This window comes from Buteo buteo, chromosome 3, assembly GCF_964188355.1.
Source record: "Buteo buteo chromosome 3, bButBut1.hap1.1, whole genome shotgun sequence".
Taxonomy (NCBI): Eukaryota; Metazoa; Chordata; class Aves; order Accipitriformes; family Accipitridae; genus Buteo; species Buteo buteo.
In genome coordinates this window covers 7,958,137-7,982,701 of record NC_134173.1, presented here as the reverse complement: position 1 = coordinate 7,982,701, position 24,565 = coordinate 7,958,137, and positions in this window count along the sequence as shown.

Here is a 24,565-nt window from a genome sequence, read left to right as displayed (position 1 = left end):
ACAGCTTTTATTGAATATTTAGTTTCTTATGTCTTATCTATGCACAATTTGGTCACTTCTGCAGCAGGAATGACAGAGGGCAGCCTTTGGGACACTCCACTCACATTGATAATCAACACATTTAAGTATACTAATCAGACATGCACAGCAGGAGCTGCCTTGAGGAATTTCTAGAACTGACCAAAAATTACCACATGGGTTTCTGTAACGGTCAAATACTTAATTGCAAATGTTCCGTCTATCACATAGTTTCAGGTTGATCTGCAGTCCAAACCCAATCTATTATCTCACCTATACAGGTGACTGAATTAATGATTCAAGTGAATTGAGTGGGCATATAGGGACAGCCCTGATACCCAGCTACGCCCAAATTATAACTAAAGAATGAACTTGATTTTCGTACTTTCATCTCACATAATTTAAGTCCTGTAGCTGCTGATGCACTAAGATTGATTTTGTTTGGGCTGGGCTGTTTAAGAATATATTTTTCTCCTGAGTCCTTATCTATGTTTCATGAAATCTATCTCCTTAAAAAAATACTTGAGCTGTGGCCAAGCTCAGAGAAAGGAGAAAGTTGTGTTGCCTAAACCAGTATGGCAATAGTTTGACAAAAGTAGCACCTGCAAAAAGTATCAGCGTATTCCTAGCAAGGAGCATGGCTATGGAGCAGAGCTGAGGAATGCTTCAGAAAGCACACAGGAATAACCTATAAAGCTGAAAACAAGCCTTCTTAAGCAACCTGAAAAGTGTTAGGAAGATCCATAAACAAAAGGGGAATAGTCCGTCACAAGCTCTTTCTTGTACAGAGATCGAAAGAGAAGATATGGAAAGCAAAGTTTTTGAGCGAATGATCCTCGCCATTGTGTAGAAGAGATTTTTGGGGTTCGTTTGTAAAAACAGCCTATGGTGGAGATATTTCTGCTGTTTCTAAAGCAATGGGATAATTTTACTGTATTGTATTTCCAGCAGCACTTTTGATTGTGAGAAAAGTGTTTAGCACACTCTGATGAGCCTTACTACACCTTCTTCTAATGCCTAAATTAAGCAGTATTGGATCTGAGTTTTCAGTCTATGGATGTTAGCATTTTTAGTGTGAAGAATCACACCTGCAGGACTGAATTGCATGCATTGGATTTGGGAGACTGAATTCTGTTCTTAATTCAGCAACTGACCAGAACCTGTGATTTTTAGAAAAATTAGGTAACTCCTAAGCATAATTTTCTTAATCATCGTAAGAATTTTCCATTATAAATACTTCCACCAGGGGTACTTTATAAGCTATGTACTGCTTTGTAAAACATTTGCATCAAGAGATGACAAGTACTATAAAATTTCAAATTAGTATTTTTGTATGCCCAGAGTTATACTGCATCATTTCTGAGGTACTGATGTACAACTCAAAAATACGTTTGACTAGATGAAGTGGAAAAAAACTTCAGTGGTTTAGACTATCTGTAAAATCAAGATATGGTAGAGAAGTATTTTTTATTATGAAATTGAAGGAGATTTGTGTTTAATGTAAATTTAATTAGCTTTCCTGTAGCCATGTATGGTATAATCATCCAGTGTCAAGAAAATCTGGTGCCAGAAAGCAACTGAGAAACACTGTCTCTCTTTTTTATTTTCACTGATCAGACTGGAACTGGAGAAAAAAAATATCAACAAAGCTTCAAAAAGAAAGAGATTAAACTATCACCTGCTTTCTGGTGCAATTGCATTTTCAAAATTACTCTCCAGCCATCGATGTTTAAAGATTGTGATTCTAAACCTAGAATATATAATGACTTGACATATATTGCTGGAAAGTATGACTTCCCTATACCAGTTGCACAAATTTTACTGTATGTTTTTTGCTATTAGTACAGGTAACTAGGATCCACTTTTTATATAAGTTTCCATATATTACCATAATAGCAGCTTTATGCCTCATAGTTACTTGCTTTGTTTTTCATTCCCATTTTATAACAGCATGCCTAAAGCCCATCAATATTCAAGTTAGCACTTTAAAATGAAACTATAAATTTCAATTTGGAGAAAATAAGCCCTTATTCAGGCTCATAAGTTTTAAATAACACATTACCATTGGCTACATTAAGTTTGCATTTCTAATGTTATTTTATGCATTTGACAATAGATGTTCCACTCTGCTCAGTAGTGGAGAGCAAATGCATGTGAAATGTAAGTCTGCTTAAAATGTAGGAATTTATTAGAGCTGTCAGTCAGCAGTGACATGAGAGTTAAATTATTTCTGAAGATATTTGAGTTGATTTTTGCACTTTCCATTGTCTTTATCCTCTGAAGTTTGAGTATAAATAACTCTTTTAAAAGGTTTTCTTCCTAGATTGGTTAGTGCTTCCTAAAGTCAAATAAAATGAAACTGAAAATAGAAAACTAGATGCACTAAACCTCTTAAGGAAATAGGCAGGTAGCATCTGGGGGGGGAGGGGGGGGAATTATTCATTTCTATCAATCCCAGAAGACCCATACTTCTATTTTTGTTGTTGTTTAATTTAGTTCCATTAGGAAAAATTGTGACTAATTAATTTTCCTTTTGAATGCTTTCCTTTTAAGTGAAAGGTATGTACTGGTCGTCAAGTGGCATCTTTTGCAACTGTCTGAACATTAACTGTGATACAAATTAGTATAAAATTCCCTCTGCTGCAGGACTAACAACAAGGAAATTGTGTGAAAGCACTACTTTTCCTGGCAGGAGTGATTCCTATTCTTCTTTACAGCTTTTCTTGTTTATTGCATGGATGGGCTATTAGAATTGATCTGAAGGAAAACAATTCCTTTTCACTTAACTCTTTTTTTATGATTGTCTGGTGCTACTGCCTGCATTTCTTAAGCCTGTTTTCTTCTACAGAAATTAGAATGAAAAACAATTAGCTTCCTTATGAAATATTACATCTGTGGGCCAGTGCAATCATCCTACCTTGATTAATTTTGGTTGTTAACTTAAGAGCTTTTGCATGTCTAGAATAACAAATGTCAAGAATGAAATCACTTTGCACAGTCTCCTAGAACTGAGAAACTATCTGCATAGCTCTCACGTACTATGTCTGTCTAAAAAAAAGAGTGGTTTTTGCTAATTGATTATTTAAAGTAGTTTATTCTTGGCTCAGGTGTCAAGACGTAACTAAAAAGTTAGTAAGGAGGTGTAGTGACAGATTTTGGACTCTTGCATTCGTGTAAACATCATCATGCTAAGGAAGAAGAATTTCCACAGCACTGGCACTATTTGTACTTTATTGCTATGTGATGACAGGAAATTCCTATGGTTACTTGGACTGCTGAGATGTTTTCACATGCAAAGGTCAAAATTCAGTCATGGCATAAATAGATGAAACTTCACAATGTAAATTTGGTTTGAATATAACCGAATAAAGAAAATGAGTGTATTTTCTTCATTCGAGTGAATAATTCTCACACAGTGATTTACACTGAATACATAAATTTGTCATGCATTTCTCCATTATAGGCATAACTCTGTTTCCAAAAAGGGTATTATGACCAGAAAGCATATGGTAGTAGCTCTAAAGTAGCTGGAAATGCCTTGCTCACAATTCTAATAGAGAAATTAATCAAAAAAGTCTGGAACAGGTTAGAAAATCCTGACTTCCATCTTTGCTGAACAACTAGTCCTCCTCAAAACTCACATTTGATTTTCCAAATACCTTTCTGAATTACAGAAATCTGGGTAGGGGTTGTCTTTAAGAAGACAAGAAGATGCAGGAGGGAAAAAAGGGTAAGCTTTTGAACTCTGAGAGGCAATGAATGGATTGATTCGGAACTGTATTCATGTCCATGCTAGAGTTGAGGCATACTACTGAATTAACATGCACTTACACTGCATTAATATACAAACTAGTATAGGCTGCCTTAAACACCAGTATGCATTTTCATAGATGTCACAATCGTAATTCTGAGCCTTTTATGCACGTTAAGGTATCAACAAAATACATTTATTTGTGACTAATGAACCAACAGGAGTCCAACATACAGATCTGAATACGAGTTACATTGAATATCTGCTGAGGAAGAAGATTGTTTCACAGATTTTCAGAAATTAATCTGTAGTAGTATAGAAATATGGGTCACTCAGAAGTGAAGCTATTAATTTATTCTCTTCTAGTGTTATTCCAAAAGAATGTGGAAGAACATTTCAAGTCTTTCTGTGTTAGGGAGCACAGCTGGGACACTAAATAAATGAGTTCTCAGACTGGACTTAGATGAGGTAGGTGTCCACATTATGCCAAGGAAACTCAGACTCTGTGTTTAAGCGGCTACAGTAATCCAGAGTTCCCGTGTAAGACATATAGTCCACATGGTGGAATATTTGCTGTGGCAGCAGGAGGTTTGTGCTGCGGCCTCTGGTGCAGAAGAAAGTAGATTTTAATTTCCCAGTCAGACCTTGCATTCCCAGCACCGCCTCTTCTGAAGCCCTGTTTCCTTGACAGCCTGCTATCCTTACACACCTCTCCATCCAGGTCTCTGGGCAAGGACCCTGGCAGAAAATGGGACTGGCTCTTCAACAAGGTGGACAAAATCACTCTGGACTCTATGAAATTGATCTTGAACTTCAACGTGACTACAAGGCAGTACACAGGTGTCTACAGACTCAGGATGAATCGAGGTGTTCAGAGGAGCTACCGTCTTTAGACTGTGGATATCGTCACACAACGGACCAATTCATTCATGGAAAAGAAGGAAGGTTGCAAGGATTAGGGTGCCTGAAAGAGAAGAGTCTAATAGTAAATACCATTCAGATGCAGAAGTGATCATATTAGCTGTGCAGTCTGAAAAATATCCATGGCCAGTGCCTTGAGTGTCTGGGTTTTCATGGTTAGACTATCACTCTCTCCCCAACCCAAAATACTTAAAATGAAGAAGTTAAACTGCAGAGTGCAGGTGAAATCTGGAATGAGTAGCAACAGTTTTAAATTAACAGGCACAAGGTAATGTGCTGTATGACCCAAATATCTACATATGGGAAATGTAGATGTTTTGACAGACTCTGGTGAAACTAAGGAAAAGCTGACCAGTTGAAAGCTTCATCTTCAGCCTGCCCTATTTGAATCATTCCACCAAGCTCTCAGCCACGCTGTTTAATAGAAAATGACATTATCCAGATATTGTATTGCAAACCCATCATGTCTGCAAAAACCTGCCTGTTGTAAATCAAAACCTTTTTCAGGCAGTGGAAACAAGGATAACTTGCTTCAAGTGATGGAAAAATAGTGTACACAGGAATCTGATAATGCCAGTAGCAGAGGTCACGTCCATTAGGATAATTTCAACCCATTTGAATAAACACAGCCACTGCTTGAAGTAAAATCCAATAATAGATGTTGCAAAGCAAGCCATCTCACATGAATACTTGAGTCTTTGATATTTACTGGAAATAAATCAGGCCAGGAAAATAGGTCTGTGAGATGACTATTCGAGTGTATACCAGTGCACAGGTATCTTCTTTTTCTCTAGGTCTTGCAATGCTCAGTAATACTGCCTGTTGTAACACAGTACTATCACTTAGTAGCCCCACAGTAGCCATGCTCACTCCAGAATTTTCTGCTGTCATGGTTTTCTAGGGCTATCAGTAGTTATAAAAGATACATAGCATTTGGAGAACAGGGGGGTGTTGCTGTAGCAGCTCCTCAAAGAGTTCCTGAAGAAAGAGGAGCTCCTCTTCACCCGAGGCATATTTTTGCCTCTCATAGGTGTTTCAGTACTGCATTTGATAAAAAGAGTTGTCACCAGTAGATATGACCAATTTTAGACACATTTGACTGCCACTAAGTCAGTTGCTCCACAAACTCAAAAATAAGGTCAAGGAAAGTGGTGTTAATAAGCTAAATTGGTCAGGGAGGAGAAGAATCTTCTTACCATGAAGCTAATCAAGAACAGGCATGCAAGCCATGACTTACTCTCGAAGCCCATTTTGCTTTATTTTGTTTAAAGAATTGAAGAAAACTTGTGGAAAAGGCACTGACAGATGATGAAAATTGTACCTTGAGTTCCTAAAAATGAAATGACATAGGTCAAGAGCTAGGGAGAGTAACACAAAACCTGCAACAGTGTAAATGCTATATCACTTTTTTCTTCTTCTTTCTTAAACTATTTTTGATGTATTCATCTCAAAATGGGAAATATTATGACATTTTCTTTTATAAATCCAGTCTAGAATGTCAATATGAAGACAATAGCTGGAAATCTGATGAGTTCACTGCATGTTTGAGAGCTGATATGGTATGGAATGGATATGTCTGGTGAGCTTATGTATACTGTCTGACAATCCTACGCCACAGTGCAACACCAGTGATTTTAAAATGGCCTCATGCCAAGTTTCAAAACACAGTTCTCTGCAATCCATATAACAGCACTGGCATGTCTACTAGATGTTTCCAAGCACCCTTTCCTGTGATTAGCTTGTCACTGAAGCAACACAGATGTGTAGATACATCTTTATTCTCCTCCCACCCATTATTAAATACTGTAGCAATGACATTAAATTAAATGACATTAAATGCATTAAATGACATTAAATAATGTCAATGCCACATGACAATAATGGTTATGGGGAAGGAGGCACTAACACTTTATTGATATCTCTTCCTTACAATTTTTTCTTTACAGCCCACTTCCCCAAATTATGAAGCCTGAGCAATTTCTGCCTTTAGATAGTCATGCAAGTGTGACACTCATCTTTGCCTTCCCATTCCTGTACTATATTGACTTGTCCATGTCCTCAGGGAACATTTGTCATTTAATTTGTTGGTCGGAAGCTTTGATTGAGCTTTGAAACTGATACTGCGGACCAGTATGAAAAATAAAGGCTCTGGCCTGAGCTATTCTTTGATGAGATGGTTCTATATCATGTGAAAATTGCTAATCGTCAGAAAAATATTGTCAAAACAAAAATGAAAAATAAGAGATTTCTAGCTTCCTTGTTACAGCATGTTATTAACCTCTAATAAAAGTATGGCTGGAAAAAAAATAAGAATAAAATCTGAAACATTTGAAAAAATGTAGACAAGAATGTCCTGCCATACAGCAGAGTAATTGGACTTTCTATTTTCTGAATTTTATATGAACCTTTTAAAAGTAGTTTGGATGGTTTTTTTTCTTATTTAGCTACTGCAGATGAAAAAGCTGATACACTTAGCCATCAAACTGAAATATATATTAGGTACACTGAAAGTGATGCACTATAGATAGTTCTTGATTTTTCCATTCTAGCACCAAGATGAAGTACAGCTGATTCAGTGGAAACTACAGAGTGGTTCCTGAGAGATCAGGACAACCAGATTGATAGGACAGAGGTTAATGAAAAGGATATGATCCATGACTGTAGATAAGGCAAGACTTTTAAAGGTATTTAGACACCTCAGCTGCTTTCAAGTCACACCTGAATCTTACTCTTTTTGAAAGCACAGTGGTGGAATACTATTCTACTGGACACAGATACTTTATGTCTAATATTTCTGATCTTTAGTCAGCATCACAAAAACATAGACTTTTCCATCAGAATTCAAGCTTTATTTTACTTTCTCACTGGCTGTTTTCAAATTAAGCTGACAGAGGTTCCTCTGAACTGAAGGAACAAAGCTGTGAATTCTTCACCAAAGGGGCATGTTCCAACACTGTAGGGGAATAGAAAGCAAGTCTATCTCTTAGGACAACTCCCAGAATTAAAGATTTGATCCATGACCCCATTCAATGACTAAAAAAGTTCTAGACAAGCATATGAGTCAGGGAAGGTCACGGCTTAATAAATAATTACATATCTAATAGTGAAAATATGCATCTTAGGCTAAAACCATAAAGAGTATGGGAGTTGCACTGCTGAGTACTGCAGCATCTGATTTTTAAGAGTTTGACTGCTGACCAGATAGCATGACAATTATAGTACTTACCAGAGTGTGAAAAATAACTTTGATGAGCTTTCTCCCCATCCTGAGGACTACAAAGTCCTTCCCTATGAACTTACCATAACCACCACACTACAAGGGAAGATTCCCGTGGCCTCGTGTTGAAGCTGTTGTAGTGTTGAAGCTGTTATACTGTGGAGTAGATTAGTATTTGTTGGATGGAGGGAGAATGTGTGAGTATGCGCTGTTTGGGGATCATAACACAGATTTCCAAATGAGTTCTTGGTGTATATTCACGCAGTTTTTGATATTTTGATGCAATTTTTTTTATTTTGAAGAAAACAACTGGTGATTCCAGATCTCATTCTAACTACTAGAAGGAGATGACTGAGAATAGGCAGATGGAAGGCAACTTGAGCTAGAGTGACCGTAAAATGAATACACTCATGATCCTGAGGAAAAGGAGGGAAGGTAGCAGGGAGGGAGGGAGAGAGAGACAGCATAATGGAAAACAGCATAATAAGAAAAAGTGGACTTCAAGAAACCAGGCTTCTGTAAATTCAGAGAGTGTTTTTAGGGAATATCTTGTGGGAAACAAGTATAAGGGGGAAAAAAAAGCATTTAAGAAGACTTTTTTTTATTATTATTGATACTAATGGCAGAAGTACAAACCATCCCAGTGCAGAGAAAAAATAGAAATATGATGAAGAGATTAAGTTGACTAAATTATGAATACTTTATTGACCTCAAATATAGTAAGGCAGTATGCAGAAAATAGAAATGTCAGTTTACTAAGTTTGAGTACAAAAGATGACTTAAGTATGTAAAATTCAAAATATAAAGAACAACAAAAAAATAGTAAGTTACCTTTAAGATTGTGATGGTTGTATATGTATACCAATAATAATAGGAAGATCATCTAAAATTTCAGCTGACCAAGAGGGAAGGCTATTACTGTATGATGCATAAACCTTAGCTGCTTCAGTCTCCCTTAAAAAAGTAATCTGAAATGAGATAGTGGCAATTAATGTAGCACAGTTAATAATAAACAAAGAAAGAGTGCAATATCAACCTAGGACAGGAATAGAGAATACTTGGGCAAATCAGATACTTTAGGCCATGTGGACCATGTACCTCATCCCAAATTACTGAAAGGTTCAACTACTGCAATATAGGAGCTGTTAGCAATGATCTCTGAGAACATAAACTATCGGGGCTGTACTGAAGACTGGAAGAGTGCAGATGGACTGCCCATCTTTAAAATGAGATAGGCGTTCTAAAAGGAGGAACAAGAGAATCATAGATCAACCAGTTTAATTTCAGTTCTCAGCAAACTACTGAACCAAATGATCCAACAAACTATTTGTAACCTAGAAGGTAACGGAAAACTGAGTAGCAGCCAGCATGGATTTGTCAAGAGCAAATAATTTCCTTCTATTATAGAGTAGTAGGCCCTGTGGACAAAGCAGAAGCAGTAGATAAATTTTTTACATTAAAAATCTTTTAACATTGTGCACATGGCATTTTCCTAAGCCAGTTAGAAAGATATGTTTTGGAAAAAATGCTACAGTGTCAGTAAAAAGAGGGTATCAAAGATTTTGGTTTACTGATAAAATCAAACAGATCATCTGTTGTCCTCCTCAAGATTTCCTTTTGTGGCATACATGATGGAATGCTTATTAAGTGAATGGGAAGCAACACAACCACAAAACTTCAGAGAACAGGAAGACAATGTAAAATTGTCTTGAAACACTAGAAAAACTGTCCGCAAAAAAGAATAGATTCGTATTTATACAACAAGGTAGGTAGTTATTCACTGTAAAACCAGTATGGGGAGAAAACTGGTCATGTAAAAATTTTGCAGAAAGAAATTTGGTGTCACAGTAGATAGCAAGACAAATATGTTCAGAATGTCATATCATTGCTGAACAAGAAAAGGGAACAGGCGGATAACCCATAAGACACATGAAGTCATTCTTCTGCTCTATTACTTCTAAGCCCTCAAAGGACCAGTTGGAGATCATACGCAGGAGAGAAACATGGAATTTAGAGGTTTAAAAAGTGTTATCCATGGGGGAAGATGGAAGCTACTAGTCTTCATCTGGCTGCAGAAGAAAGTGGAGACAAATCATTAATCTTCTAATAAATAGAAGGTTACTGCAGTAAGAAACAGAATAATCTATTTTCCCTGTCCAAGATGAGGAGCATAAGAAGTCATAGGCACAAATGAAAGCATACTTACATTTAAATTGGAATAATGGAGATTTAGGTGGTTTTTTTGAAAATAACTTCCATGGCTATAGTTTTCAACTGTGAATGTTTTTAAGAACAAGCTAGACAAGTGACATATTTGCAACAACATACTTGATCTCAACTACAGTAGGGAAATGATCCCATGAGGTCAGTTCCTGTCATACTCTTTCCTACAAAGGAGGGATGCTGCCAGGGAAAGTGAAGGTGTAACACACACCGCTGCTAATCTGTGCTTTGCCTATTCTTTGAATAAATGGAAGGCATGGTCCAGCAGGACTTTGCTTATACTGCAGCAAAAGAAGATATTTTTTTAATAAATACCTATGGAGTAATATTACATTTATAATATAAAGGAAAACAACAAGCAGCAGTATTAATTTGGCTTTATTATGTTTTCTATTTCCACTTTGCCATGCCTCACTACCTTATTAGCAATGTAAAGATATGAATACAGAAGTGCTCATTTTATCATGACAACATTCAGTTTTGAAACTAATCTAAAATAAAACCCAGGGTATGCACAGAAAACTCAATTATGAAACAAAAGGCATCCAGTATGAAATTAAGGTAGTACATTCCATGTTTTATGTTCTGGCATTGTAGATTGTTACAGGGGTTTTTTTGCTGATAAACCTCAAAAAGCTCACATAGCCAAGAGCAGCTCTAATGGACTGAATCTAAAATTACTCACTTTCATCTGCTGAAACAAATTGGTTTAATATACAGTTGTTTGTTGTCAAATACATTAAAAACACTTGTGCCAAATAAAATTATAGGCTGCGTTTGTTGTTTGCCTAGTATATTTTTGGAATGTGGGGGAATGGGAGAAAGGCAGTGGGTGGAGTTTTCCCTGCACTTGCCAACATCAGACTAGATAGCATTAAGAAGATGTAACACACACAATATGCATGCAATGTGTCTGAGTTACACAGGCGTAAAGCTTTTTCCTTCCATTTTTTAATGTTTGACCATGTGTAACTAAAAAGTTCTAACCTGTTGGGCATTGCAAGATAGTATGCAAATAGGCCAGCTATTGACAAAGGACTACAGTAATTCACTTTTTTGTTAATCAGGGTGTGATTATCATTCGATTCTTTTGAACTCCATCCAGCTTGCTATTCTGTCTCAACTTCAAGCAGGTGTTTTGTTGTTGCCAGGCCACGAACACAGCCCTGTGCCTGAGTCTTTCAAGTGTGCTAGCTGTGCAGATGAATTTTGCCTGCAAACTTTCCTCAGGCAATGAACTGACTAGTGCAACATGCTCACAGCAGTGTTAATCTAGCTCAGGGACATGCACTGCACATGAAAGACTATTTTTACCCTAATTTTTAATTGATATATTTTGCCCACTGCAAGTTTCCTCTCTGTCTCTTTCTGTCTCTCCCTCTCTTTCTCTCTCTCTGTCTTTATATCTATCTACTTTTTCTTCTTTTTCTTTTTTTTTGTTTTTTTTTTTTTTGAGGCAGCAAATGGATTGGAGTGAAATGAAACTACAGTAGCTGGCGGACACAAAGCAGAAACAAGGGTGAAGTTAAATAAAATATGAGAGGGTGGATGCTCAGCAAAGAATTCACCTTTGATTTTAAAGATTAGATAAATTGGAAAAGTAATAATCAGTAAATTGAAAAGTGGGGACCATTATGCATTAGCATTGTGACTAGCATAACAAATCTCTTTTATTTATTTATACTTTCAGGATGGTACAATATTTTATATTATACAATAGCTTAGAATGTCTTCTGGAAAGGGGTCACAATGATACATTTTAGCTCTGCAATCCTAGTAAGAAATATTTGTAAAGTAATAGGATTCAACGATATTCAACACAAACTCTTTTGAATATCAGGATCTTTCATACTTGTTCAGAACATGCCTCTTAAATGTAACTTGCTGTAATTGATGAACCTTTGATTAATCTATTGCTATACCATGTATTGGCTTTAGTTTTTATGCACTAGTTATTAAGTTTGGTTGTTAATCTTTAAATGAAAATGTATATGTATATATATTATTGTTTTACCAGTACGGAGCTAAAACATGGTCTAGAATAAAAATACAACCAGCTGTATGCTGACTACGTAACATCCTCCTCCTAATTTTTAATATACTGTATTCCAAACTCTTATAAAACAAAGTCTGAAAGGCTAATTTGACAAAGGCGTTAGGAAAAAACAGGAACAGAGTTTCAGAGCTGTTTATTGTACTGTTCATGAGTTGGGGATTTTCCACCTCTCCTCAATATCTACATGGGAAATAATTAATGGGGAAAACATACCTTAGATTGTCTGCTCTTTGCCATTCACTCTTAGCTAGTCAGAACTGGGTTCTTTGCCTTTCCTTTGCACAATAAAATACAGAGCTCGCTCTCTTCTTCTGCTTCCTTGAAAAGAAAATTTGCCCCCGAAGTTCTTGTTCATTCCATTTTGTGGCTGTCTTTCCTCTCCTGGTCCTAGGCAGGAACACCACTGACCCTCCCTGCCCTTGCTGTGTGAAGAACATCAATTCCACGCCGAGGAGATGCACACGTGGAAGGATGTCCAGCTCTGTCTGTAGGGAGCAAGGTGAGAACCTGAAAATCTAAAGCAGAGGGATGACCACTTTTGATGTATGCTATTTGTAAAGGGGGAAAAAAATCAAACTACTTTATGGGGAGAATGAACAAGGGAGAAGGAAAATTTGTGATATAGAAGATTTGTGATGCAGGAGAGAAAAACAGTGGAAGTGAAGTGATAGCACTGCTAGCAAGACAGGCTGTGTGTTCTTCCAAAGAGGAATGATTAAGCATGAGCAGGGAAAAAAGCACCCCTACATTTTGTAAGGTTAAGAAATACCAGCTTCAGAACTTCTAGACACTGTTCCAAGCAGATGTGAAAAGTTTGCGGAAGGGCTATTTGCTGACAGGTTTTTTTGGTGTCTCAAAAGCCATACTTTACTAGAGTAAAGAGGTCATTAAATTCTTTGCTATTCCATCAATGATATTATTTTGGATGACATTTCAAAATATTGTGCACAATCAGTTAACTCATAATATTGACTTTTACATCATATAAATTAATATACATTACAGAATGATGTCTGTGCTATTGACTTACAGTATATCCATACAGGTGACTATCATTTAGTCAGTGAATTAAGAAAATTCAATCAGTGACCATTAGTATTCATACAAATAATTTGTTCTCAACTGAAATATTTTTTAAAGTGATTTTCATTTTAAGAAATTCAGCCCATTTCATGAATTGCTTTTCAAGTGTAGTATAATTTTAGATACAGTGAACTACTCTTGGGTGTAATAATCACCGCAGAAATATGCTCACAGTTGTATGACTGACATTCCTAATCAGCGAACCACACCGTTGTTTGGTGGTGTGGGCACATGTACTCGGACTTTAGTTTTACAGTAATGGAGTTCGGGTAGACGCACTGATTGAAGGCATCCCTATCCCCATCTTCTCTTCCCTTGCGGAGCGCTGATACTGCAGGTAGCAGTGCAAAATGGATCAAAAAACCCAAGGTGTTCAAAATAACCACCCTTTTTTTTTTTTTGTACATTTTGTTTTCGTTTGCTTTGTGTTGCTTTTTACATAGATCATTTCACTAATCCACTGCACGGTGAAATCACGTCCCGAGTGTGGGAGCATACAAATAAGCTTCTCAACCCATTCAAGTGCTGCGGCCTTGGGTTTATGTTGGAGCTGTGCCATAACACGCTGTTTTATGATACAGCTAATCTGATCTGACAGCTAACTGCCACCAGACAGAGCGATCTTCCCTCTCCCCTGCCTTTTCTCCTGGCCCCGGCTATGTGTGCCTGCCTCCTCTCCTGCCCTGGCAGTGGTACTTGTCCAGCTCCCTGGAGGGATGGCTCAGTGGAGTAAACTGACAGAAGAATATTCCTTCTTTTTCTTTTTTTTGGCATCCTGTCTGCCCCCCCAGACTGGCTGGGTGGGAGCAGGCAGAGGGGAGGAGTGGGGGACAGCCCGTGGTCAGCAGCGCATCCTGGGACCACTCCTCTGTACCTACACCCTCCCGTGAAACAGAATCAGCAAATCCCGCTACTGACCTCCAGGTAGCTGTTTTATAGTGTTCACCATTTGTACAGTTATTAATTAAAAAAAAAAAAAAAAAAGCAGAGCAGTCCCAACATGGATTTAAGGCTATGCTAGGGTATAAGCAGGCTATTGTATTGGGTATAATCTTAGATATTATAAGTACATGTGTTCATTATTGGCTTTTATCAAGCCTCTCAAAGAAAATGGGTGATTTGAAATGGTTCTAGACCATCACAAAATATATTCCAGAAAAATTATGAAAATTACTTAGGCCTATTAGGAACTTTTCACTGAAGTGAAATGTCTTATTTCCACTGAGTATGGTGTCCTATGGACTGAGCACTAGGTTCATCAACCTCAGCATGGATTTGCTCACTGTGAGTTTTCACCTCACGGAATTTTCCAGGGAAGGCTAAGGTGAAATAAAACAGCCCACAACATGGAATTGTTTCTCATGATGTGTGTAATTGCTCTCGGTCAAACTTCCCTCTGCTTCTTTTTTGTGAAAAAGCAAAATCTTAAGCAAATAGTCTCAGGCGAAAGGCTGTAAAAAGTGTATCGAGTACAAATGCATCACCAAAAAACAGTCTTTCAGCTGTTACATAGGGTACTGCTTTGGCCTGCTTTGCCTTGTACTTTGCAGACTTCTGTGCCTGCAGAGGTTTCTTGATCAACGCTGAGAACTTCTAAACAAAAGCTCACCATAGGTTTATTTATGGCCAGCTACAGATTGCTTTGGAGTACTCAGACACAATCCCAGTTTGAGGAGTATGCTACTTTTTCTTTATTCAGAAACAGGGTTTTTTTATGCAACTGGAGTAAGAATTACTATAAACCAAGGTCTAAGCCCCAGCTTGGGCGATTATTGTTGTAGCAGTTAGTGTTGGAGGTTCCATAAGTTTTTTCATTCTCTCACTGTGATTCTAGTGAGGTACCCTCAGCGATCTGAGTCACAGACCAATTGGTTTAAATCCCAAGTCAGGAAAGCAAGGGGTTTCAGACTTTTTCAGGGAAATGAAAAGGTTTTGCAAGCTGAGGTGATCTGCTAGTGTCTTCATCCGGCAGGTGTAGGAAATGAATGAAGCTGAATTGTTACTAATACCTAAAAAACCACTGAATATATATAACTATTCGTGTAAACAAAGAGTGACTGAGAAATGCAGTTAGCTAAATGGATGTTAGTAATGTTAGCTGGAAAGGCTTTCATCATAATAAATTTCACAGATTTAATTGTATAAGTCTCACTGTTTTCACTTCTATAACCAGGATCATTAGGAAGCACTGGAGAATAACAATAATACTAATAACAAAAACAACAACAATAATATCACAAAAATATATCTCGTTGTCATAAATGGATTTCTGAAATGGGTATTGGAAAATTCTGAAGGTTATTTTCATTATCATATGTTGCTGCTATACTTAACCAGATTTTCTGATGTTCTATACTCAAGGCAAAAAAAAAAAAAAAAAAAAGGATAAGGTAGAGATAAGGATAAGGGTAAGGACAAGGATAAGGAACGGGGGAAATAAACAGGGAAAACCAGCAGCGACAACAAACAGGAAAAGAAAAGAGGAAAAGGACCCCACCCCCCAAAAGAGTTGGAAATCATTAGCAAATTAAAGAATACCTGGTTCGGTATATAACTAGATGTACCTTTTCAGCAGTGTAAGGCCCTCAGAATTACATAGAGTACTGTTAATCATGAAGAGCTCCCTATATAATACTGTAGAAGCTGGATTGAAGTTAATCTATGTTCATTATCTCTGATTTTTTAATGTTAAATTCTATTTTTAAGGACATTAAATATAGTATATTTCCCCACATTCACACATGTATCAATATGATTTTATATACACATTTACTACTTTTCACATATATGCAGCATGCAAATTATTAATTATCAAGTTTTAATACAGCAGAGCCATAGGAGAATGACCATATTCTTCACAAAACATTTTGTATGGCTTCTTCCTATTTTGCACTTCCGGGAAAAGCAAAGTGGGCAGGAACTGGAAGTCTCTCTGCATTTGTGTCTTAAACCTAATAATTTTAAAGTATTTATTAATCTTTGAATTTGCTTATGCGACAATATTGCTAAAGCACATTTACTTAGCAAAGATTTGGAAATACCATCATATTAGTGTTCAGCTGTGTTTAGCAAGCATTCATATTTTTCTAAACAAAAGCTGAGGTGCATGATGGGAAGACAAATATTAACATATCTAGACTGAACATGGCTTGTAGACTCCCTGGTGAGTAGTGCTTCTACAGCCAAGGATTATTCACACCATATACAATTAAGTTTTCCTTTAAGACTGATTCTTTTATACTGCAGATAAAAATGAGAAGCTACACAAAGTCTTCTATAGAAATATTCACATATCTTTAATAAAGAAAAGAATGTAGTTCATCTCTTGTGGGCCAGCCAAACTTAGGGAGTTTTATTTTATGTAGGAATGTCTAAGAGCAGAATTTGGTATACAGTTTGACCTCTTTGATTGTATTTTGGGGTCGTCATTGTACTTTGCTGTCGGCTCTTTAATTAATCTTGCCCGGTCTGTAATATCATTGGGGCAGAAATAATTGCTTAAATATAAAAGGACCTGTTAAGACAGCCACATGGGAAACAGTGAAGTGGTGAAAGAGTGCACTTCTAAGATTTCCTTATTGACTGTTTAGTAAATAAATCGTATGTTTTAATTGCTCTGTCAGAAGGATCCTTCAATGAGGGAAAGGTGACTGGAGCTGAATATGGGAACACCACAGGACAGCTGTTTGGTCTGGCAAAGGGCTCTGTGCACTTGTACTATATATCCAGAGCGACCTTTCAGATTCCATGTACATAGTAACAATTAAAAGTACACAATGACTTGACAATGTTCACTGTGACAGACTGCAGGTTGGCTGCTTCCCATAACAGCCTCCCAGGCAGAGAGGAACAAAGAGCCCGGGCCCATCTGTACGCCGCGCTGAATGCCTCATGTTCCAGAGAGCGCGCTTTGTTTCTCCAAACGCCCCAGGAAGCTCTTCAACAAACAAAACTCAGAGGTCCAGAGGAGCCCAGTCAGGACATTAATATGATAATGAATTCCGGATTACCCTGACAGACGTGACAAAGAAATAGATCCTTTTGATAATAAGTTATCGGGTTGATTAGGCGGAATTTGTCTGACTCCGCGACTGTTGTGGGTATTTCCACAAAGTCAACAAACCCATGCATGACATCGCGTCTCTTACCCTCTCTCCCTCTCCTTGTTGCTTTTTGGCAGGTCCGACCCACGCCGCTGGCTTAAGGCTTCTTCGGTTGCAGTGAAAATGCTGGTACCTGTCCGGAAAGTTATTGTAAACCCTAAATGTAGCAGCACCTCTGCTTCCACATCAAACAAAGGAAAATGGCTGCTTGTCGCAGGCAGTTCAGAAGAAAAATTGCAGTTAATTCAGAGGTATGACTTTGCTTTTCAGCTAATGTTCCTAGGCTGAATTAGCTCAGTAGGCTTTGCAAGATTAATTTCCAGTCATCCCACCCGACAAGGTAAAATAGTTTCCTCTCTGGTCCATCAGAATAAATCTGATTCTGATTAAAATTGTACTTACTCCCCATTACTGCCAATGGGAGATTAGGTGAAACTTTTTCAGGTAAAATATTGCTGCTTGATTCATACAGTTCAAGGAAGCTTGTGTGATACTTCCGTTAATTTCCAGAAGTGGCGTATGCTGCAGCTCCTTTTGACTTCAGCAGAGGTTGTCATAGCTTTTGGAAAGGTACTTACACTTTTCGTCTTACTATTGATTTCTGTAGTAATTCTTATGTCTTCTTGGCTGGATTCTCCAATAGGCTCTGAGATAAACTTCTGTTATTCCACAAAAGCTCAACAGCAAAGGGACATCAACTGGCTACAGATACAGTAGATGGCTAAGGTCACACAAAGTACCAAAATCGGGTGGCACCAGCCATCTGTAGTTAACAGCTATTATATAAACATAAAGGAATGTGCCCTGTGTTCTGAGTGATGGAAAAAAATTGCTCATTAGCCACTGGGGAACACCCGATTCCCCCCACAGCTTTCCAGCTGCGATCCAAGTGTGTTTAAATAAAAACTTAGCACACTTAACAAGAAGTTTGATAGAGTGTTAACAATCCTCAACTTCACGTTGAGCTGTTAACCAACAAAGTAGTCATTAAATGCTGGTAATGACTGCGTTTCTTGGGATTATTGCTTAATTATAAACTTGATAAAGTGGGTCCTGCCTTCTGACTTGGGGGACATTTTCCATTGCAGAATTTTAACTACAGACTTTTCTTAATATACCACCTCAGTTATAAACCCTTGAATATAAACTACGGCAAGAATACTGCCTTTAAAAACAGTTATTTGTACACTTCACGATTATGTTCAAACCATAACCAATCTTGGATTCACCTCAGACGGTGGACTAGCAAAGCACAACTGCTGGTAACAAATGATTTCTCAGGGAGTATGGCTTTCTTGTAGAATAAAATAAGCATTTTTGAAAGCAAATTCGGCATTCTGATTGACTGGAAGGGGTCTAGAGCATAGGTAGCAATTCATTTCAAAAAACACCATGAAAATGATGTAAAACTGCAATAAATGTTTTATCTCTTATTCTTTTAGAAACTACTAAATACTGTTTACAGTATACAAGTATTTATTTCAGCAGCCATGACCTTGAAAGTTCCCTAGCTATTGCTGACTGCTGCATCTTAACACTTCATAATTATTTCCCAAAATCTGTAGATACCATGGCCTTATGTATGCAAACAGTTATAGAAGCATATTCAGGAAAGTTTTCTCCTCTGCGCTGATAGCCGAACATCTAAATATATACTATCCAAATCCACAAGGAAAGATAAGGGGTGCAAAGTGTTATAGAGCCACATACTTCAAATCCCAGCACATGAGGTGGCCATGCACAGACACAAGGGGTCTAGGGAGAAAGGCAGTCCTATTTTTCTTTCTTTGTTGGTTTCCTTTGTAATTCTAGTCATCATAGACCACTAATGTATATAAGATCTGTCATAAATATCATTAAGTATCTGGGTTTTGAATGTGTGAGTACACTGAATTTATTCCTTTTTTCCATAAAAAAGGCTTAAAATATTTAACATTAATTTAAAATTCTTAAAACTCCTTGGCACTTTAAGGCCACTTACTATTTTCAAGCAGGGAGGCAATCAGTGGAAAAAAAAAGATTTCATCCTTTAAACTGAATCTTGTTCTGTAATTCACAAAATACTGAGTCTTCTAATGCTAAGTAGCTAAGCAAACTAATACATCTTTCGTCTTTTTTCAGACTGTTCTTTTAGGTATTAAACAACGAGGAAATCAAACAAGATTCCGCCTTTAGAAGCTATTAGATCAAACATTCTTTGAAAAGAATAACATATAGAATATATTTATTTTTACAAAATTTTAACTGAGAGTTGCACTGATAGATAGGTAGATAGTTTCACAACTAATTTGTCTGCAAAATGGCATTTAAATATTTTTAGAAGTGCTTAGAAGATGGTTAAAATAGTGAATTTTGAAGTTACTGTATTAATTAACTAATCAGTGACAACTGTAAAGAAGAGTAGCATCTTTTACCAGGAAAGAATTATATAGCTGGAAAAGATGGAGAAGACTTGGAGCATGCAAGTATTTTTAGGTTTTGCATTATATTTCCAATTGTTGCCCGGAAATGAAAGGAGGAGCTGTTTGTTGGAAATCTGAAAGAGAAGAGAGACAAATATCTTTGCATGTGTAAATCCTCTTCTTTCTTCATTCAAAAACTCAGGCTTGTGTCCACAGTGGCTTGTTGGCTCAGTTCATCAGAAAGCCTGCAGCAATTCCCTGAGCCCTCATTTGTAGACATCACTTTGGCAATGGAACAATGCAGCAGATTCTCATTCTAGGGATTACGATACTATATATAAAGAAAACATAAAAAGATTTACATATATTCCATGTAATTTCCGCCATTATATTTTAAGCATGGAGCAGACTTTTGAGTCTTTTAATTGGTAGATGTGTCACAAAAAAATTTTTAAAAAATTTCATAATTTGTTTCACAACATTATATTTTCAAAGATAATATGGGTCTCATACGTCACATGAGATAGATCTCCCAGAACCTGCAGGCTGGGAAAAATGGATAAAAGGGGAGTTATTCTTTTGGGTCTAAATCACCTATCTTGCTGAATGATTGGGAGAGCATGTATACTTTCCTAAGGTTTGCAGGCACACTGTAAATAAGCTATGGCCTAGAGGAGGAGTGCAGTCGCCGTTGCCTGGCATTCTGTCCTCATGAACAAGAGGGAACGGTGGGGATGAAACCTTACCTTTGCCACTTGTGGAGCAAGCATGAGTGAGGAAACATTGTCCACCATTCACAGGTTTGCAACATCCAAGGTTTCTACAGCTTTCCAGGTGTTTCAAGATAGCAAAGGGGGCACTGCGCCTTTCAGAAATGTCTCTAACGTCATAGCTTTACAATCATAAAGACCTATGCTTCACCAGACAAATGGGCTAGTACTGTTCTGCTCTAGATGAGAGGTAAGCACACGATCACAGAGCACATTTTTTACGATGGGCAGTATGTGATCCAAAAGAGATTCTGCCAGGAAGAAGCTTTGTGGGACACATTCAAAATTTATCGCAGATCAGCACCAATTTGCATCACGCAGCTGCCTTAGAACAGTAATTTTGGGAGTGCCAAAGTCTTTTTTTTGCTGTATTGTTGGATAATACCCTACCAAGCAACGCCTGCATTTCTGGGGATCCACTGTCTCCTAGCTTCTTGTTCCCGGAGGCATGATTAAACTTATAAACACCTCAGCTGAAAAAGAAAATTCCCACAAAACGGCTTGATTTAAGACCTTGACTTTAGATGGAGAATCTTCCATTTGCTTAGCAAACCTTTGGATCAGACTCCTAACGGGAAAGATGGGAGGAGCTGGAAAGGAAAGGAGCCTAAAAACTTGTTACCATCACCAGCAATGTGTGAGACAAAAATGTCAAGAGTGCAGCCAAGTGACAAAAGAGGAGACGCTGGCCGCTGTATGCTCTGGGATACCAAAAAAGACATTAATTTAATTTAGCTCAATCACACAGCCCATAAATAACTCTCTCTGAGAAGATCTGAGCCGCCTTTGCAGAGCTTTCTGCTGACACAAGCGCTGTACACAAAAGCGCGAGTCTCTCGAGCACGACGAGGCGTGATGTACTTTTTCATAGACTTTATGGCTCGGGAGCACGCTGGAGGAGGAGCAGGTTCTCATGCAGCAGAGAGCTGGAAAACCATAGGGAAGGGCAAGGCTCTACCTGGAGCAGACCCACTGGCTTCTCTCTAACGCCCTTGCTGAGGACAGACGGGTTTTCCCCTTACTGCAGAGGACCTGTGATGAGTGGAAGAGGGAGCAGCAGCAGCATCTAATTCATTTTACACATCCTCAGTTGCCTGGCACATCAGCATACGGATGGCGGCTATGACCTAGGACTTCCAGGAAAGCCACAGCTCTCTCGAGAAGCAGCAGAAAGCCAAGAAATTTACCCTTGCTGTCTGAAATGACATTAGACCCCTGTATGTAGGAGTGTGAATCTCTTTCTCCATTTTTTTCCACAGCTTCCCTACTGGGTCATTAAGGCAGAATTTCCACCCATCTTTGTCGGTCGGAATTAGGTAAGCTGGTTCTCGGGGCTACTTCTTTAGAGACAGCCAAGGGAGATAGGCTCACTGCTCCCACATAATTGGACAAGCACATTGGGATGCAATTGGTTGTTGTTTTTACATATATTGGTGCCACTAAGTGTGGCGAGAAAAATCGACCAGTTTGCACCAGAAAACTGATTTTCAGGTGAAAAAAAGGAGATGAGATGAATCTCCATTGATGCAAAGTCACAAAAGTTCTTACTTATCTTAAAGGAATTCTCAGGAGAAAAAGTGTTTTAAATGACAAGACCTTTTTCTTAAACTTCTCACTCAGATTGGAAAACCCAAAAATGTGTCACTATACTTACAGGAAGTGAATGATGGAGTCGTCCAAACTTCATAGGGTCCTTATGAACTGAAAAATCATCTAGACATGCATTTTCTTGAAAATCAGTTAATATGGTAGAGTTTTTAATTTCTTTATTTTACTTTGTCCTAGCACAGGCAATTTATCATTCAAACAGATTAGTTTTGTCACCTTAAATTCACACTACCAGAAGTCCCAGAGAAGTAATCAAAAAATTGTGTTCTCGTTTAAATGTTATGTTCCACATTACATCCAGCAGCACATGCAATGTAAATTAAATAAACCAATTGCAACAATAATAATATAGGCAAAAGAAGAAAGAAAGTGTATCCTTTGTACGTTGTATTTTTTTATAAGATTTTTATAAATTATATAATAATTATCTATTCCATTTTAAGAATTTGTCTTTACATGCTTTTTATCCTCAATGAAATATTAGTAGTACTAAATTTGGGTCCATTATAAGTAAAGGGATCTTGAATTTTGTCTATGTTTTCTACCTTTGTCCAAATCCTTACATTCCTTATTTCATTACCTTTCAAAGACAAACAATCCTAAATTTTAACCTTGCTCAATCCACCTTCGGTAAAAAAAAATAAAGAAGCCTCTGTGTCCTGCATGACACTGATCTTTGTACTCTTAGCTTTAGCATTTTACCATATTAACAATAAATGCCATGTTTTCCTGGGATACCCAAACGGATAGATTAAGGAGCATAGAAAGAAGAGGAATGGCATTGTTTGTTACCTGTGCATTCAGGTCTTTGTGAAAGCAACTCCCAAAGTTGCTACTTCTCTCTGCACCATAATGATATTGTACAGTGCCTTTTGGCTCTAGCACAATGTGTTATGCATCAGTGTTTAAGAGCATATTGTGCACCATTATTGCCCTCTCTCTAGAGGACTACAAACTGCATTAGTTTGAATTACCAAATCAAAACTTTATGTGCAGCAGTTCCCCCACAAGGGCTTTAGCATTTTTATGTCATAATCCCTCTATTATCCCCCTCCTCACATGCTTTATAACCATTAAGTTATTGAAAAATTCTCAACAGATGTCATCTTAAGATGAATGTTGCTGTGCCGACTGGTATCAAGGCTGGAATCTGGATATTGCTCAACTTTACTAAAAATGTCAGAGAGAGAATAGTCAGCTGTAAAAATACAAGATATGCCAGCAATGGTTGTTTTCATGTCAACTGCAACATGACTTGTAGTGTTCGCAATTTTAGCTTCTAGAAGATGCAGTTTTCATTTGATGGGTTGGCAGTAATGGCTTGAGATATGTAGCAAGAAAAAGGAAAATAATTCAAGGGCTTTTTTCCCTCTCCTTTTATGATAAAAGCAGATTTGTGCTTTAATCTGATTTAAGCCTCAAGTCTTACCTTTTAGCATATATTGTTCATATTGAGAATTTTGTTGAAATACAGAAACTTTTTACATAAGTGTAATAAATATAACAGGTTATTGGTGATTATATTTTCCTTTTGCATCCAAAGTACTGAAATAACAAACATGATTGCCACCATGGTGATAATAACAATTTATTGATATCTTTCCTCGCATTCCATTGTGACATTTGTAATTTTAAACAACATAAAGACATAAAAATATACATGGTGACATAATTTAGAACGACCTTAAATTTGAAGCAAACAATGCAAAAGACATTTATCTTCCAAAGAGGTGACAGTATGGTATTTAAATAATGGGAGATACACACAGCACAGATACCTGTCAAAATGAGATTCAAGAACAGAGCCAGGGCCCGCATTAGTAAGAGCTTTAAAAAATAGTGGCATTTTATAATAAATCAGCTGTTTAAGAAGCAGTTACCGTACAAAAGAAAGGAATAGCATAATATACTTCCAATTCACCAGAATAGCACAGCAGTTGAGTTCTTAGATTCAGAGGTGATGTGACAAACCTGATGAGAGCTTTTTAAAAAGGAAATTACAATTATCAAGTCCCATGATGAAGCAGGTATATTTTGCTGTAGAGCTGGCAGGGAATATATAAGGGATATATAGTCTGTGACAACTGAAGTGGAAATAAATCTATTGGTATTGCATCTGAGATGTGAAGAGTTTTAGTCAAGAACAAGGCTTGAGATTCTTAATGTGACTCTCCCCTCGTTTGTGATCTTTTACAAAGAGAAAAATCAAATGACAAAAAAGCTTTCTATTTGCAGAGACTTCTAGAGCTCACCCTAAAGGCCCAAAACTGGCTAATGGAAAGTTTTTCCATAGCGTGTATGACAAAGACTGCTACTATTTCTCCAATTCACAGCTGTACCTGCTATTTTAGCTGTCTAGACCCCTATAATTAGGGGAAGACTGGTTTCTGGACAGCTTTCCAGCCATCCACTT